This window comes from Ambystoma mexicanum, chromosome 9 (genome assembly GCF_040938575.1).
Source record: "Ambystoma mexicanum isolate Mex_15411 chromosome 9, UKY_AmexF1_1, whole genome shotgun sequence".
Classification (NCBI taxonomy): domain Eukaryota; kingdom Metazoa; phylum Chordata; class Amphibia; order Caudata; family Ambystomatidae; genus Ambystoma; species Ambystoma mexicanum.
In genome coordinates, this window is record NC_090931.1 from 1,149,031,169 (window position 1) to 1,149,050,914 (window position 19,746).

Sequence of the window (19,746 nt, forward strand, 5' to 3'; positions counted from 1 at the left end):
CCTGTGCTCTCGTCACAACATGCTGTGTTTTCAGGGATTTGACGCTTACATTGCAAGGCATGCACAGCCCCAACTCCTCATCTACCATGGGGTCCATACCCGACCACCTGAAACTGGCCCTATGTCTCCTTTTGGTTAGGCTTTTGCCCGGTTGTCCCTTGTGGTCTCATTTGGTAAATTCACGCCGCAGGGAGATTGGAGGAACCATCAGACTCTCTCGTTCAATAGTAAAATATCTAGCGCAGTGGAGCAATTGAGGTGGTCAAGTGTGGTGGTTCTGTCTAGCTGTCTAGCGTGCTAGCTTGCAGCCTAGGGAGCCCCCTGTGTTATAATGGTCAGTTTACTATCATACCTTTTATTCTTTTTCTTTTTGAGCTTTTAATTTTTTTTTTCTCCTTGTGTTTACTGATATTTAAAAATATTATTTATACTATTTATACTATTGCCTTCTGTTGACGTTTGAAAAATCATGACAGCAAAGAAATTTACGCTAAAGTCTGGTATGCCTCAGATGGCCGGATTATTAGCTATATCATCCAATGTGCAACTTAATACCGCAAAGCGTTTGCCAATCAAATCAGCATTGCAGCGACCGGGCAGGGCAAGTATTAAATCACGCTGTGCCTTATCGTTGTCGGCTGACATTCGTTCCTATTATGATATTGACATCCAAATGGGCACGAACGCACTCGCTGAAGCGAATCAAGTGTTAGATCCCGACTCGCCTTGACGGCAGAACAACTGAATGTAACTTCCTCAAACTCTATCATTCAACTGCCTGCCCATACAAACATCCAATAGACCCCCGAGACAAATGAAGCCGCGGAGCCAGACAAACAGAATGCTAAAATACAAGTGATAGCAGTGGATATTTTGCCTAATCCCAACTTGCAATCAACTGAAAATCAAGTGACACTATTAAACATAGCTTCCAAACCAACCAGCTTAGAAACTAACGAACCGAGGAAGTCGACAGAAGTAACCAACACCACTTTAGAATCAGCCGCCATTGCAGGTCAACTGCTTCCAATGGAAACTCAACAAGGCTCATTGATTACGAGTGAAGCAGAAAAAGACTGCATAAGTAAATGAGAAAAACTTGGTGAGCAAGAGGTTGCAAAGCCTGCAGAAATGACTCCACGAATTATGGAACCAATTAAATGCTCAGTCGAAGCCCAAAGAAAGCTGCAGAGAGCCTATGAATGTCTAACTTTGACGGGCGATATTGATAAAGAAGCCCTTGATTTTATGGACACATCATCTAGTTCAGAAATCCCAGAAGCTGATATATTATACAGTTGCTCGAATTCAGGGGATCTTATTCAGCTACATGAAGATAACACACAGAGTTTGCTCGAAAAATCAGGACAAATTATGACAATTATTCAAGACTCCGCTTGTAATCAAAATCATGAAATCGAGCCTCATCAGTTAAATACCTCAATTCGATCTGATACACAAAAAGTTGAAGAATCACCATCTTTCATAGCACCAACCCCACGGCGTACAAGATTTCAAGAAATAACCCGTGATTTTGATTTCTTTATTCAAAAAGCCCAATCAAAGCGCTTTTCGTTTCCTGAGGCGCCAGCCCTCAATAACACGCTGAGTGCGATGAACACAGCTCTACTATCAATAGCTAAATTATATGATGTTTTAGACAACAAGGTGAATCATCAAACAGAGTTATTTGAAAAACTCCTGGAGGCGAGACCAACTTTCAAATACAGCGGAAGCAGAGATTCTATGGTTAGAAAAGAGGATCAGAACATTCCTGACACTACAAGGAAGGTCACGGAAAAACCAGAGTATATACCAACTAGAATTGACTCAGAATCTTTAAAAGAATCTGAAATACACAACATAGAGCCAAAAGAATTTTTCTCTGCCACAAGTTGCACTAAATATCACCAAGCCGGTTGTTCAATCGCCTGAAAAACAACAATTAAATCATGAAATGCAGACCAACTTAATACCAGGAGCTTTACCAGATATAAATGGTCCGTCACAGCCAAGAAATATATTTGACCTCTTTGGGCCAATTACCAGTGAGCAAGCAATAGGGTCCAACAAATCCATGCCATATAAAGATGGCAGAATGAACCAAGTCAAACCAGCCAACAAAGGCGACTCTAAAAAAATGAGATCAAAGAGGCGTAAATATATAAAAATTCAATTGTAAAGTGTAAAAAAGAATAATACCAACGCCCAATACTGTAAAAGCGGTACCTAAATCAGTATCATCTTATGAACCCTTAGATAACTTGATGGCTTTGTCTAAGCAAATGATAGAACCAAATGAGATCTCGTCCTTCCGTGATGTGAATAAAATCACAGTGCCGACGCCAAAAACGTCTATGTTCAATGATAACAATACATGGAAATCCATTGATCTAACTGGTCCCTCTAATCTTGGAACCTTAGCAGGTCAAATAACCATCGAAAATCTAAGACAAGAAATCAGGGAGTCCATCAAGGCGTATCAAGCGCAACAAACCAGAAGTGTTCAGTCAAGCGATTCCTCTGTGAACTTTGCCTCCAATGATGATACCCTGGCTGCAGTTGCAAAGCCCGCTGAATCCATGAAGATGCTTAAATTAGCTCCCGAGAGGCCAATTGATCCAATGGTGCATAAACTGAGCGAAGACCTGATGATACCTGTGGAATTGAATCATTCACAAATCTTGCAAGCTCAAGTTCATTCCATTTATGATACAACCAAGGTTCAAACGACAAAAACAGAATCAATTGCACCAAATATCACATGCAAGCAAGACTAACGAGAAGTTATCAAATCATCGATTGAATCTTATATAGCGGAAACGTGTACTCAAAATTCCAACTCACCCATGCAATCTAATATCACCTTTCCAGAAGTTGGTTCATTACTTCAGGGACCTGGTATGAGAGTTAGACCAAAGGAGCAACAATTGAATAATCATCCTGGGTTTCCAAACTAAGTTCTCCTCTTGTTTTAATTTGAAGTGTAGAGCTTTGCCCTTCCAAACATATGTACTTAATCGTACAAGCATATTGAACATATGTACAGAAATCCCAACCCTGAAGGAACTGACTTCAAGTGACCTTGAGTTAGTTGAATTTGCAAGTCATGAAAACCTATTTGACATGGGCTTTATATTATCACAGGTCAATCCTCCTTCTGGCGATCAAGCTGACAAACCACAAATACATATCTATCAGCCCAGAAGCTTTTCAAACCAGAAGAAAACCGCACAGAACTATGGGAACAGACCATAACAGATTTTCACTCAGGCTACAGTTAGCCTACTCTCTTGGAATACGAGAGGTCATAGCCATTTCATAAACTCCAAGAAAAGCAAGCTCAAAGACTATGACATCATTGCACTTCAAGAGACATGGCTTATGGAATCCCCAACATGGGATACTCATGTTATTTTTAACACCATAGCGTCAAAAAAACTAAAAGGCAGACCATCTGGTGGTATTCTATTAGCACTCAAAAAAACATGCGGTTTTGTTGGAAAAGAGTATCAATCCCTTTCCCCGTATTTCCAAACAGTTAGGTTGACAAGAACTAAAGTTGACATTGTTATTATAAATATATATTGGAGTAAGCTAAATCTTACATCAGATCAATTTTTCACTTCTTTATTATGGCATCTTGACAACATAGCCCGGATCAAAGAACCTGTGACTGTAATCATTGTAGGCGATTTAAATCTGCACCTGCATTCTGATCAAAACACACTACAGACCAGCGATGAAAGCACATGGAACGAAATTATGAAAGATAGTGGTCTCATTATGCTTAATAATGTGTGCAACGGAGATGCCCCGTTAAATAATACCTGGCAAAGGGGTGCCTCCGGCGCAGTAATAGACTACATCTTTGTGAGTAAACAATTCCTTTCACAAGTAGAATCAATGAATATTATTCCAGCTAGTGAAAGTGATCATAACAAACTGGTCTTATGTTTTAAATCTCCCACTATATGGTTATCCCAACAGAAAAACACCAATTTAGCACACATTGGCATAAATAACCATAGTAATTGCTTAAAATGGAATCTCCAAAAACGTTTACAACTAAAGGATAGCCTCAAGGAAATGTATAATCATATTCTTCCAAATACATCAAATTGCTATGTAGAAAAAATGCAGATATTTAAGCATACTATCTTGCCTAATCTCACCATAAAAATCAAACATCGACATCCTTTTGATGCAAAGATTCAGCAAGCAAAAGCGAATTTGAGACGGGCTATACGCAATTTAATACATTATCCCATCAATATCCAAAATAATATGAAAAAGCAATTAACCAAGGACTATGCAAAATGGTTGAAAGGACAGAAAATACAATCAAGAAAATAGTGAGCAAATGCTAATGCACCTGGTGAAGAAATCGAGCAGTGGCATCTGGGCTTGTATAAATGGAGTGACCACAAGGCCTCAAGTGGCTGTACTGACCAATTCAGTACAGACTAAAACCTGGGAAGAATATTTTAAAAACCTGTACCAATCTCCCTTTCATGACACAAATAGGTGGTTTCAATTTAATACCATGCCATGTTCTTTTCCAATACACCTTGATGACATCTTAGCTTGCATTAAGGCGCTGAGTCAATCTAGAGCCAGTGGACTGGACGGATTGCACAATGGTATGCTTAAAAGCCATCCTTACGAATGGGCATCTATCTTGATGAAAATCTTCCAGAATGTCTTTACCACTAAAAAAATTCCACGAACATGAAAACAATCCATTATAGTGGCCGTATTCAAAAAGGGCAATCGAGCTGATCCAAAGGCTTACCGGCCCATAGCTCTTTTAGACTGCCCGGGTAAGCTCTTTGGACGCTTAGTCCTGAATGAATTTAATAAATGGCTAGACATTCTCCACCTACGAGATAGATTCTAGACTAGCTTAATTCCTGAAGTAGGCACTGGAATAAACATCATAACCTTGAATAGTATCATTTATCGCGCCCACGAACAGAATGAGGCATTATATATCGCCTTCATTGACTTTCGTATGGCTCTCGATGCAGTACCCTGTGAATTGCTATACATAAAGTTGATGAACAGCGGTTGCCCGTGGTCAATTCTTAAATGGATTATTGAATTTCACACAAATACCACAATTCAAATCAGATTAGATACCACCGGCCTCCTTTCTGACTCAATTGATACTGCTCGTGGGTTGAAACAAGGATGCCTATTAGCTTCCGCCTTGTTCCATTTTTTTATAGCGGATGTGAAATCACGATTTGAATTAACATTGTCTGATTCTCCGAAAATAGATGGCATCCCAATCCAACATCTGTTGTATGCAGATGAAATGGTTTTGCTCTTGAAAACACCCAACAGTCCACGAGCCCTATTGAAATCCTTAGATGTCTACTGTTCAGCCAACTACATCGCAGTCAATGCTACGAAAACCAAGGTTATTCAATTTGACACCCACAAGCAGAGAACCAAGAGTCATCAATGGCCTTTACAACTGGCAAACTATGGATTCAGTTCCTTCATATGTTTATTTGGGAACTTTGATAACCCAGCAAGCGAGTGCAGCGGGTCATGAAAATTATATAAAACAAAAAGTGAATATTACCATCAGAAGCTTTACCCTGTCGCTTCTGTCAATCTGCTCCTGAAACGTTAAAACATTTGTGTACAGAATGTGTAACATTACTTCCGCAGAGGATTTTTCTCTTTAAACCATTATTTGAAGGATCATATATTGAATTTAGCACCGAATTATGGAATTTGCTATTTCACACAATGAGGAAATCTGTTAGCTATGCTATTTGGAGTTTTCTGTATGCTTTAAAATTGAATAAGCAAAAACAAGTGAACTCTGTACAAAGCAATCTGTAAATAAGAGTCCTAAATGTATAATATAGTATGACACTCAATTGAACAGCATATGAGACACACAATGGGAGAAAAGAGGAAAAAAAAGATTATATTGCCATAGTAAACAAGGTATATAGATGTAACACAATACATGTATTACCCAGTTTTGATTCCCTTATTATATATATGTCTAAACAATCTCATTTATTTATTTTAATATAAAATATTGTATAGAAATGATTGTTTTATTAGAAATTTGATATTTGTTGTAATGTTGAAAAAATCAAGAATGTTTCTTTCTTAATTAAAACAACAAAAAAAATAAAACCTAGATTTCATTTCTAATAATACTTGGGATGCGAAAGCCACATGTACTTCTTTACCATCTGTAAAGACTGTAGGGGGGTATCTGTACTTCTGCCCTCTATATGGTAAGCCACAGGCACAGAACACCCCAGCAAGACTCTCATTTTGTTAGCAACGGACGAGCAGCCAGGCTTAAGCTTTCAGGAGGTGATGCAGGCAGGTTCTTAAGTACAGTGCTTCCCCAAATCGCCCACACAGCAATGTCCATACACTATGTTAGGTGATAAAACAGCTTAAATATAAATAATAACACTTTGTACATGGAATACTTATTCAAATAATGGCAAATATATACACTCCATGTGGTACCACACATTTCTTAAATCCAGTAATACATGCACTAACTGCACATAGTTTTAAATAGGCAGGTTGATTCTTAAGTGTGGAGTAACAGCATATAAGAGGGAAGAAAAGCAGGTTAGTGGTGAACAGTGACAGAATACTTTCTTTTGGCCATATGCATAATTCTGAGTCAGAAACCCCCTTCCTGGGCAGTCTGTAATGGAAAAGTTAGGCAGTAACGTATTCTATATTTTAAGGTCCAGTCCAATAATTTTCAATAACCTTGTGCTTGAAAGTTTCTACCACCCCAAAGTACCTGGGAGGCCACTGGAGAACAGGATCCAAGACGACTCTGGGACCCCTGGATGACTCCTGAGGCTAGAAGAGGTTCTTCCTCATAACAGTACTTTTGGTGCCTTGGCAAGCCAAGTGCCAGAGTTTCTCAGTTTCACTCAACAATTCCCTCCGAGGATGGACCCCCTTTGGAAGAAGGAGCCACTGGGATGCTGAGTGCAAGAACAAAAAGGAAGCAAAGTCTTTCTGAAGTGCAGCAGTTTTACTCTTCGCTGTGCTCTCCCTTGGTGGACGATTTCTCTGACTGCAGAGGTCCAGTACAGATAAAACTTGCTGTGGGCTCCTTAAAGGTTTGGCAGATGAGAGTAAGACCCCTGGGACCCTTTGATGCTGTCTGGCAGGGACGGAAGCATAGGTCACATTTGGTGTTGGGGTTCAGTATATCACGGTTTTCTGATTTTCAGTTATTCATTGCTGCAGATGCAGCAAGAATGTCTGGACGGCTTCTGGCGACCTGTACTCGACCACTGGAGTGGACCGCGGTCCCTCACCAAGTGTGGACCCTCGGGACGTCTTCATTAGCTTCCGGTGTTGGGAAACCCACCGACAGCCCATCCTCAGCAGTCAACAACTCTGGACTCTGGGGGAATAATTGGTCAGTGATGATGGTGAGGATGTCCCTTAAGATGTCCTTAGGCAGTTAGGAACTTTTTCAGCTCCAGTTGTCCATCACTATGCCATGGTACCTCCTCTTCTGGGTGGTAGGCAGCACCGGCTTCCAGTAGTCACAAAACGCACCTCTGGATCCTGGGTGACACTGATGGACTTTGTCGATTCCAGACGTCTGGGCAGTCCTCTTCAGGACTCATGAAGACCCCTTATCCAGGTGACAGGAATGGCTTTTAGGGCACTTTGGATGAAGAACAACAGGTTGCACGATCGTCCCTCGTAGCTCATGGAGAGGTCTCCTTTGCAGGTCCTCTCTAGATCAGTCCTTGGGAGACACAACATCTTTCGGATTACAGTGAAGAAATGCAGCAGCAGACTTCTCCTCCAGCTGGGCTTTGTAAGGATATTTGGCGTGTTACAGCACAGAGTACAGCACTACTGCACAGGTAGCAACCAGCACAGAATACAGCACTACTGCACAGGAAGCAATTTTTTTTTTGATGCAGCACCACCACAAGGGTGCGGTGCATTGCTATATGTGTTACCAGATTAACAAGGAAAGACAGGCTATTCAGTCAAAAACGATTTTAACATATAAGATGCAAATCTATTTTTACAGTTAAAAGCACACGTGCACATTCAAAAATGCACACTAATTTTCACCTGAAATGCCTATGGTGCGAAAGACACATTTAGAAATTAATAACTAACATTACTCATAACTAACCTGACTAATGAAACTAAAGTTAACATAATCCACTAATAAAAATGTGTCTCCACTGCAGAAATAGGCCTATTCTGAAAGTGAACTTTTAAACGCACATCCATTTTTTTTTTCGTTTTCTCTGCTGCCCTGTCCAGATAAGTACAGGAAGAAAAAGAGCTCGAAAGAACAGGAAATCAGTTGGTTACAAAGTATTACTATAAAAATGAGCCATTGTGTAGAGAAGGAGGAGATGGCATGATTGATTCTGATTGGAGCAGCGTCATAGCAAGTATCATGCTAGAGGCAGTGATTAGGGTTTTGCTGGGGGGAGTTTGAAGAGAGAGAAGGATAGTCAAGATTTGGCAGAGCTGGGAGAAGGACCTTTTTCCTGGCTGGAGCATTCCTATCTGCAAAAGCTGAGAATTCCAGGCAATGACCCCGGTTTGAGAAGGAAAGGCGCTCCTTTTCACTGGGGTTAATCTTCAAGGGAGCCACATTCAGAAAGAGAACAGCTGAAGAAAACTCGGCTGAACATATAAGGTAATTACATAAGTGTGGGAGCTGAGTGTGTACGAGAATATTCAGTCAGAGTAGGAAAGGAGACTCCGGTGCCTTAATCACATGTTAATGTTGCAAATTGTGTTCTGTTCTCCGCCACTATTTTTTCAGTGTATCACAGACAATGCTGTTACTGTGCTATTTTATTTATTTCTGTAAAGAGTGAAATCGTGTTTAAATGCAACTTTTATAATACAGAAAAATATTTGAAAGCAGACGGGTGGTGTATTTTATATTTACCAATACAGTGCTGATGATGAGGGGAGATTTTTAAACAATGCAATTGTCATTTTAAGACAGATGTGTGCATGATCATATTCAGTATGGACAGTTGAGAGTGATTGTTTGCAGCATAGCTCATTGGAGGTACATGAGCCAACGGGAAGAGGGACTCCCTGAACATAGTTCCCTACCGTATATAAGGTAGTGGAAATTACCACAAAATTACCACATATAGCTCTCTGTCGTAAATAAGTCAGTGAGATCTCCCATGGTGGCACACTAACACTAACACTGAAAATGTGGTATTCCTAAAATGTAGGTCTGAGGTCTCTCTAGTGATTACACGAAAAATCTAAGCAAAGATAAGGGATTCTGGACATTGGGGCCACAAATAAAACAAGGGAATTATGCTCACCAAAATACCACCAACCACGCATACCAACCACGCATACCAAATATGCATGTCTGGGTGCTGAAATAATGCATGTCCACTGTATTATTGTTGCACATGGCCCAATCTGAATACCAGGAGTGATTATTGCTAAGTTATTTTTCGGCGGTAATAAAATACCGTCAGGCCCCAAATCTCCACAAAATACCCTACAGCTTCAAGCAATAGCGTATTCTTGTTTCAGCTTCGACTTCAGCTTCTTAACAAATTAGTAAGTGAGAGGTACCCAGATACGCACATTTGTTTCACATTCAATCTGGCTGAATCAGGCTCAGCCAGAAGGGCATACATGCAGGCAGGCATCAGAACAGGCTCAAAGGCATTCAGGCCATTCAATACACCCAAAACAAATAATGTGTATTGGGGTAAGTACCCAGTCTTTCAGCACACTAAACCGCATTCATGTCAGTTTCAGTCAGGGCTGTCTCATTCTCGGTATCACACAAACAGAAACCACCCACCCACAACAGAGAATGAGAGTTTAATCCCAACTCCATTCACACATGTACCACCCCTAGGGAAGGGGGTGTGACCACACAGCACCTGGGAAGGCTCCATTCAGTCTGACAGGAGGCAGCCACAGAACCATATATGGTGTTTCCACCCAACAGCAATTCAGGAGTAAGGAAACATAGACAGGGTTTCACAGGACTCTGGGAAAAAAAGTTAAAAGGCAATAGAAACCAAGATGCCACAGTGGCCATCTTGCCTTTGTGTAGGAATCCATTTATTTCTATGGCAGGGCATGGGTATCCCAACAATGGAGGACACTCAGAGCCACTGCCAAGTCAGGATGTAGCTGCCACCAACCCATATCTTCCTCTGTGGGCAACACACAGGTGCCCTAAAACACACATAAAGGATCCAAGGGGGTACTCCCAACCATGGGTGCCACAAGGGTATCCCATGGGTGTTGTTCACCAAAACATAAAATGAAGAGCTGCACTGCCAGAGGTCCAGGATGGACCTCAGTGACAGAAAACATAAGGAAAACACACACATGTGAGTGGTAGAACAAGGACTAGGCAGCCCTGTCACTCCATAAGGCATTTCCAGCATCATACCGTCCCTGACCAGGCTTAACACTGCTCCTAAACACACAGCACATTCATCAACAGACACTATGGTCTCAACCATAGGATCATACCTCTGCAAGGTAGGGGCATTAGCAACTTTTCCATTCAACCTTCTGAATTCCCCCTCCTCCGCATGTCCCCAAAGAAACTGTTTTCTTATCTTCAACAACTCGCGCAAGGTCTGACATATCATGGGAAAATTCTCAACAAACTTTAGAATAGAATAACATTCTATAAGGCCTAAGGCCTAAGGCCAAGGAAATGTATAATCATATTCTTCCAAATACATCAAATTGCTATGTAGAAAAAATGCAGATATTTAAGCATACTATCTTGCCTAATCTCACCATAAAAATCAAACATCGACATCCTTTTGATGCAAAGATTCAGCAAGCAAAAGCGAATTTGAGACGGGCTATACGCAATTTAATACATTATCCCATCAATATCCAAAATAATATGAAAAAGCAATTAACCAAGGACTATGCAAAATGGTTGAAAGGACAGAAAATACAATCAAGAAAATAGTGAGCAAATGCTAATGCACCTGGTGAAGAAATCGAGCAGTGGCATCTGGGCTTGTATAAATGGAGTGACCACAAGGCCTCAAGTGGCTGTACTGACCAATTCAGTACAGACTAAAACCTGGGAAGAATATTTTAAAAACCTGTACCAATCTCCCTTTCATGACACAAATAGGTGGTTTCAATTTAATACCATGCCATGTTCTTTTCCAATACACCTTGATGACATCTTAGCTTGCATTAAGGCGCTGAGTCAATCTAGAGCCAGTGGACTGGACGGATTGCACAATGGTATGCTTAAAAGCCATCCTTACGAATGGGCATCTATCTTGATGAAAATCTTCCAGAATGTCTTTACCACTAAAAAAATTCCACGAACATGAAAACAATCCATTATAGTGGCCGTATTCAAAAAGGGCAATCGAGCTGATCCAAAGGCTTACCGGCCCATAGCTCTTTTAGACTGCCCGGGTAAGCTCTTTGGACGCTTAGTCCTGAATGAATTTAATAAATGGCTAGACATTCTCCACCTACGAGATAGATTCTAGACTAGCTTAATTCCTGAAGTAGGCACTGGAATAAACATCATAACCTTGAATAGTATCATTTATCGCGCCCACGAACAGAATGAGGCATTATATATCGCCTTCATTGACTTTCGTATGGCTCTCGATGCAGTACCCTGTGAATTGCTATACATAAAGTTGATGAACAGCGGTTGCCCGTGGTCAATTCTTAAATGGATTATTGAATTTCACACAAATACCACAATTCAAATCAGATTAGATACCACCGGCCTCCTTTCTGACTCAATTGATACTGCTCGTGGGTTGAAACAAGGATGCCTATTAGCTTCCGCCTTGTTCCATTTTTTTATAGCGGATGTGAAATCACGATTTGAATTAACATTGTCTGATTCTCCGAAAATAGATGGCATCCCAATCCAACATCTGTTGTATGCAGATGAAATGGTTTTGCTCTTGAAAACACCCAACAGTCCACGAGCCCTATTGAAATCCTTAGATGTCTACTGTTCAGCCAACTACATCGCAGTCAATGCTACGAAAACCAAGGTTATTCAATTTGACACCCACAAGCAGAGAACCAAGAGTCATCAATGGCCTTTACAACTGGCAAACTATGGATTCAGTTCCTTCATATGTTTATTTGGGAACTTTGATAACCCAGCAAGCGAGTGCAGCGGGTCATGAAAATTATATAAAACAAAAAGTGAATATTACCATCAGAAGCTTTACCCTGTCGCTTCTGTCAATCTGCTCCTGAAACGTTAAAACATTTGTGTACAGAATGTGTAACATTACTTCCGCAGAGGATTTTTCTCTTTAAACCATTATTTGAAGGATCATATATTGAATTTAGCACCGAATTATGGAATTTGCTATTTCACACAATGAGGAAATCTGTTAGCTATGCTATTTGGAGTTTTCTGTATGCTTTAAAATTGAATAAGCAAAAACAAGTGAACTCTGTACAAAGCAATCTGTAAATAAGAGTCCTAAATGTATAATATAGTATGACACTCAATTGAACAGCATATGAGACACACAATGGGAGAAAAGAGGAAAAAAAAGATTATATTGCCATAGTAAACAAGGTATATAGATGTAACACAATACATGTATTACCCAGTTTTGATTCCCTTATTATATATATGTCTAAACAATCTCATTTATTTATTTTAATATAAAATATTGTATAGAAATGATTGTTTTATTAGAAATTTGATATTTGTTGTAATGTTGAAAAAATCAAGAATGTTTCTTTCTTAATTAAAACAACAAAAAAAATAAAACCTAGATTTCATTTCTAATAATACTTGGGATGCGAAAGCCACATGTACTTCTTTACCATCTGTAAAGACTGTAGGGGGGTATCTGTACTTCTGCCCTCTATATGGTAAGCCACAGGCACAGAACACCCCAGCAAGACTCTCATTTTGTTAGCAACGGACGAGCAGCCAGGCTTAAGCTTTCAGGAGGTGATGCAGGCAGGTTCTTAAGTACAGTGCTTCCCCAAATCGCCCACACAGCAATGTCCATACACTATGTTAGGTGATAAAACAGCTTAAATATAAATAATAACACTTTGTACATGGAATACTTATTCAAATAATGGCAAATATATACACTCCATGTGGTACCACACATTTCTTAAATCCAGTAATACATGCACTAACTGCACATAGTTTTAAATAGGCAGGTTGATTCTTAAGTGTGGAGTAACAGCATATAAGAGGGAAGAAAAGCAGGTTAGTGGTGAACAGTGACAGAATACTTTCTTTTGGCCATATGCATAATTCTGAGTCAGAAACCCCCTTCCTGGGCAGTCTGTAATGGAAAAGTTAGGCAGTAACGTATTCTATATTTTAAGGTCCAGTCCAATAATTTTCAATAACCTTGTGCTTGAAAGTTTCTACCACCCCAAAGTACCTGGGAGGCCACTGGAGAACAGGATCCAAGACGACTCTGGGACCCCTGGATGACTCCTGAGGCTAGAAGAGGTTCTTCCTCATAACAGTACTTTTGGTGCCTTGGCAAGCCAAGTGCCAGAGTTTCTCAGTTTCACTCAACAATTCCCTCCGAGGATGGACCCCCTTTGGAAGAAGGAGCCACTGGGATGCTGAGTGCAAGAACAAAAAGGAAGCAAAGTCTTTCTGAAGTGCAGCAGTTTTACTCTTCGCTGTGCTCTCCCTTGGTGGACGATTTCTCTGACTGCAGAGGTCCAGTACAGATAAAACTTGCTGTGGGCTCCTTAAAGGTTTGGCAGATGAGAGTAAGACCCCTGGGACCCTTTGATGCTGTCTGGCAGGGACGGAAGCATAGGTCACATTTGGTGTTGGGGTTCAGTATATCACGGTTTTCTGATTTTCAGTTATTCATTGCTGCAGATGCAGCAAGAATGTCTGGACGGCTTCTGGCGACCTGTACTCGACCACTGGAGTGGACCGCGGTCCCTCACCAAGTGTGGACCCTCGGGACGTCTTCATTAGCTTCCGGTGTTGGGAAACCCACCGACAGCCCATCCTCAGCAGTCAACAACTCTGGACTCTGGGGGAATAATTGGTCAGTGATGATGGTGAGGATGTCCCTTAAGATGTCCTTAGGCAGTTAGGAACTTTTTCAGCTCCAGTTGTCCATCACTATGCCATGGTACCTCCTCTTCTGGGTGGTAGGCAGCACCGGCTTCCAGTAGTCACAAAACGCACCTCTGGATCCTGGGTGACACTGATGGACTTTGTCGATTCCAGACGTCTGGGCAGTCCTCTTCAGGACTCATGAAGACCCCTTATCCAGGTGACAGGAATGGCTTTTAGGGCACTTTGGATGAAGAACAACAGGTCGCACGATCGTCCCTCGTAGCTCATGGAGAGGTCTCCTTTGCAGGTCCTCTCTAGATCAGTCCTTGGGAGACACAACATCTTTCGGATTACAGTGAAGAAATGCAGCAGCAGACTTCTCCTCCAGCTGGGCTTTGTAAGGATATTTGGCGTGTTACAGCACAGAGTACAGCACTACTGCACAGGTAGCAACCAGCACAGAATACAGCACTACTGCACAGGAAGCAATTTTTTTTTTGATGCAGCACCACCACAAGGGTGCGGTGCATTGCTATATGTGTTACCAGATTAACAAGGAAAGACAGGCTATTCAGTCAAAAACGATTTTAACATATAAGATGCAAATCTATTTTTACAGTTAAAAGCACACGTGCACATTCAAAAATGCACACTAATTTTCACCTGAAATGCCTATGGTGCGAAAGACACATTTAGAAATTAATAACTAACATTACTCATAACTAACCTGACTAATGAAACTAAAGTTAACATAATCCACTAATAAAAATGTGTCTCCACTGCAGAAATAGGCCTATTCTGAAAGTGAACTTTTAAACGCACATCCATTTTTTTTTTCGTTTTCTCTGCTGCCCTGTCCAGATAAGTACAGGAAGAAAAAGAGCTCGAAAGAACAGGAAATCAGTTGGTTACAAAGTATTACTATAAAAATGAGCCATTGTGTAGAGAAGGAGGAGATGGCATGATTGATTCTGATTGGAGCAGCGTCATAGCAAGTATCATGCTAGAGGCAGTGATTAGGGTTTTGCTGGGGGGAGTTTGAAGAGAGAGAAGGATAGTCAAGATTTGGCAGAGCTGGGAGAAGGACCTTTTTCCTGGCTGGAGCATTCCTATCTGCAAAAGCTGAGAATTCCAGGCAATGACCCCGGTTTGAGAAGGAAAGGCGCTCCTTTTCACTGGGGTTAATCTTCAAGGGAGCCACATTCAGAAAGAGAACAGCTGAAGAAAACTCGGCTGAACATATAAGGTAATTACATAAGTGTGGGAGCTGAGTGTGTACGAGAATATTCAGTCAGAGTAGGAAAGGAGACTCCGGTGCCTTAATCACATGTTAATGTTGCAAATTGTGTTCTGTTCTCCGCCACTATTTTTTCAGTGTATCACAGACAATGCTGTTACTGTGCTATTTTATTTATTTCTGTAAAGAGTGAAATCGTGTTTAAATGCAACTTTTATAATACAGAAAAATATTTGAAAGCAGACGGGTGGTGTATTTTATATTTACCAATACAGTGCTGATGATGAGGGGAGATTTTTAAACAATGCAATTGTCATTTTAAGACAGATGTGTGCATGATCATATTCAGTATGGACAGTTGAGAGTGATTGTTTGCAGCATAGCTCATTGGAGGTACATGAGCCAACGGGAAGAGGGACTCCCTGAACATAGTTCCCTACCGTATATAAGGTAGTGGAAATTACCACAAAATTACCACATATAGCTCTCTGTCGTAAATAAGTCAGTGAGATCTCCCATGGTGGCACACTAACACTAACACTGAAAATGTGGTATTCCTAAAATGTAGGTCTGAGGTCTCTCTAGTGATTACACGAAAAATCTAAGCAAAGATAAGGGATTCTGGACATTGGGGCCACAAATAAAACAAGGGAATTATGCTCACCAAAATACCACCAACCACGCATACCAACCACGCATACCAAATATGCATGTCTGGGTGCTGAAATAATGCATGTCCACTGTATTATTGTTGCACATGGCCCAATCTGAATACCAGGAGTGATTATTGCTAAGTTATTTTTCGGCGGTAATAAAATACCGTCAGGCCCCAAATCTCCACAAAATACCCTACAGCTTCAAGCAATAGCGTATTCTTGTTTCAGCTTCGACTTCAGCTTCTTAACAAATTAGTAAGTGAGAGGTACCCAGATACGCACATTTGTTTCACATTCAATCTGGCTGAATCAGGCTCAGCCAGAAGGGCATACATGCAGGCAGGCATCAGAACAGGCTCAAAGGCATTCAGGCCATTCAATACACCCAAAACAAATAATGTGTATTGGGGTAAGTACCCAGTCTTTCAGCACACTAAACCGCATTCATGTCAGTTTCAGTCAGGGCTGTCTCATTCTCGGTATCACACAAACAGAAACCACCCACCCACAACAGAGAATGAGAGTTTAATCCCAACTCCATTCACACATGTACCACCCCTAGGGAAGGGGGTGTGACCACACAGCACCTGGGAAGGCTCCATTCAGTCTGACAGGAGGCAGCCACAGAACCATATATGGTGTTTCCACCCAACAGCAATTCAGGAGTAAGGAAACATAGACAGGGTTTCACAGGACTCTGGGAAAAAAAGTTAAAAGGCAATAGAAACCAAGATGCCACAGTGGCCATCTTGCCTTTGTGTAGGAATCCATTTATTTCTATGGCAGGGCATGGGTATCCCAACAATGGAGGACACTCAGAGCCACTGCCAAGTCAGGATGTAGCTGCCACCAACCCATATCTTCCTCTGTGGGCAACACACAGGTGCCCTAAAACACACATAAAGGATCCAAGGGGGTACTCCCAACCATGGGTGCCACAAGGGTATCCCATGGGTGTTGTTCACCAAAACATAAAATGAAGAGCTGCACTGCCAGAGGTCCAGGATGGACCTCAGTGACAGAAAACATAAGGAAAACACACACATGTGAGTGGTAGAACAAGGACTAGGCAGCCCTGTCACTCCATAAGGCATTTCCAGCATCATACCGTCCCTGACCAGGCTTAACACTGCTCCTAAACACACAGCACATTCATCAACAGACACTATGGTCTCAACCATAGGATCATACCTCTGCAAGGTAGGGGCATTAGCAACTTTTCCATTCAACCTTCTGAATTCCCCCTCCTCCGCATGTCCCCAAAGAAACTGTTTTCTTATCTTCAACAACTCGCGCAAGGTCTGACATATCATGGGAAAATTCTCAACAAACTTTAGAATAGAATAACATTCTATAAGGCCTAAGAATGACTTCAGCTCATCTTTGTTTGTCAGTGATTTCACTTTTAGAATGTCTTCCACCATCTCTGGACGTGGCAGCATTCCCTCTTTAGTGAGACTGTCACCTAAATAAGATACTTGGTTCACCTTGAACAGGCACTTTCCCATTTGATGGCCAAACCCGCCCTCTCCAACCTCCATAACACTTCATACACTCTGACATCATGCTCAGCCTCACTCCTGGCCCGAATCAAAATGTCGTCCTGGAAGATTTTCACCCAAGGAACGTTGCCCAACAAGTCCTCCATTATTTTTTGGAAGACATCAGATGCCAGTGCCAAACCGAAAGGCATTCTTTTGAACTGGTATGCGCCCACCGAAGTGATAAAGACAGTTAATGAGCGTGATGAGGAATGTAAATCCACCTGGTAGTATGCGGATGAGAGTTCTGGTGTACTATACCATTCAGCCACTTCCATTGTCATGAGCATTCACTAACTTTGGGTAATGGGTGCCTGTTGACCCAGATAGGCTTGTTTAAGTCTCTTAAGTCAATACATAATCTAATCCACCAATCAGCGCATTGTATGACAACAATGGGGATAACCACTCACTGCTCTCTATCGGTTCAATCCCCCCTGCTCACAAAGTCTACTTAAATTCTTTTACTTTCTCTTGCACTCTTATAGGAAGGTTCTGCATGTTGTGCACACACACCATTGCCTGTGACGACTGCAGAATCTTGTGGCAAAACCCCTTCAATTTCCCTATTCTTGCGGAAACACCTGTCTGAATCTGTCCCCAACAGCCTTAGCAAACTTCTCATCTCTTCTAAACCCCACTGGTCTCACCTGTACCTCCTTTCCTGGGTGCAGTTTGAGGCCCAACTTGCCTTGGTGATGCCGCCCAATAAACAGTCCCCCTTGGCAGCCGCATAAATATTTGACATAATGTGTTTGGCACTGAATTTTTACTCCTCCATACGCTCTTGGTCTTATGTCGGTTATGTGTAAAACATGTCCCTTTTCACCCAGGATTTCTTTGTACATTGCCTCAGAGATTATGGGCCTCATTACACAGTAGGCAGTAATTACCTTTGGACCCATTCGAGCACAAGCCCTGTGCGTGTGCGTTGATCGACGCGGAGAGTAGTTAGATGGAACGGTGTTCGTCTTGTCAGTGTTACTGATGGAAAGCCACAGTTTGCTATCTGAAGGACCCGGACTGGAGTGGGTGCCTTATATTTATTTGACAAAGTTCTCAGATGGAACGTCGTGTGACTATTTTCCAAAAGGAGAGAAACACATAGAGTGCTAGTAAGAGACTGAACTCACAGGGGTCATAAGGTTGTCGGACAAATGTTGGACATACTTTTAATAAAAATATAATGTTTAAAGTCATTAAGCGCATAGTTTCGCTTGCGCAATCACAATTTAACAATGATATAAGTGGTTCCGAAAAATCAATAGCTTAAAACAAAAATTTGGTTTTATTTTTTAGCCCTTTTTCAAACTGTAAGTTTGCACAGTTGATGTTATCGAATTTGGTCTACACAGTCACCACCTTCGACACCTTACACTGCTACAAAGTAATTGCCAGGTTAGTACCAATGGTTGCACGTGCACATCTATAGAGATCCTCTCTTTAGTTTTTAAAGGTGCCACTAACACGTTATCTTTGTGTTTTTGGTTTTTAGCTGCATCATTATGCATCTGTGTCCCTAAAAACTTATTGTCATGAAGACGGGTTCAGCACATGTCTCATGACAGATTAAGCCAGCCAGAGAATGTTTCCCCTTTTCAAACTACATCAGCTGATGCCCAGAAACACATTTCTCTGTGTCGACAGAGCCAAGGACCAATAAAATATAAACTGAGGATATATGCAATGTCAATATTACACCTATACTAACCTCACTCAACTGTTTTTTTTAAAAATGATGACGGTTGTAGTTGTTGTTTTTTTCGACTAGAAAAATGGTGTTTTTTCACTAATTGTTTTTATGTTTTGTAAACAGAATGCATTATGTTTTTTTTACATGTTAGTTTTCTACGGATTAATTAAAATATGTTGATCTCTATTCCTTTCCCTTGTCCTATTTGGATCATTTTGACCAATATGACTGTCAACACTTAGTGCAACCAGGTACACCTAGCATGTGTAGAGGCGGGTAGCTGTTTTCAGTGGCATTCTTGTTATATACGCGAAAGAATCAAAGACAAACTGAAGGAAGAGGAAGAGGACTTGTCGAATTTTCTTCAGAGTGCTGTTGGATAGCCACCGGGAAGGAAACCAGCTTGTGGTCTTTAAGGCACTCACATCTTAAACCGATGTTTTGATAAGCTTGTGGCCTCATCCCTGGGCAGTGCAGGAACCTTCTGACGTCCTCCTTCTTGTCCCCGCAACTGAAGATCAGGAACAGCGAAATCT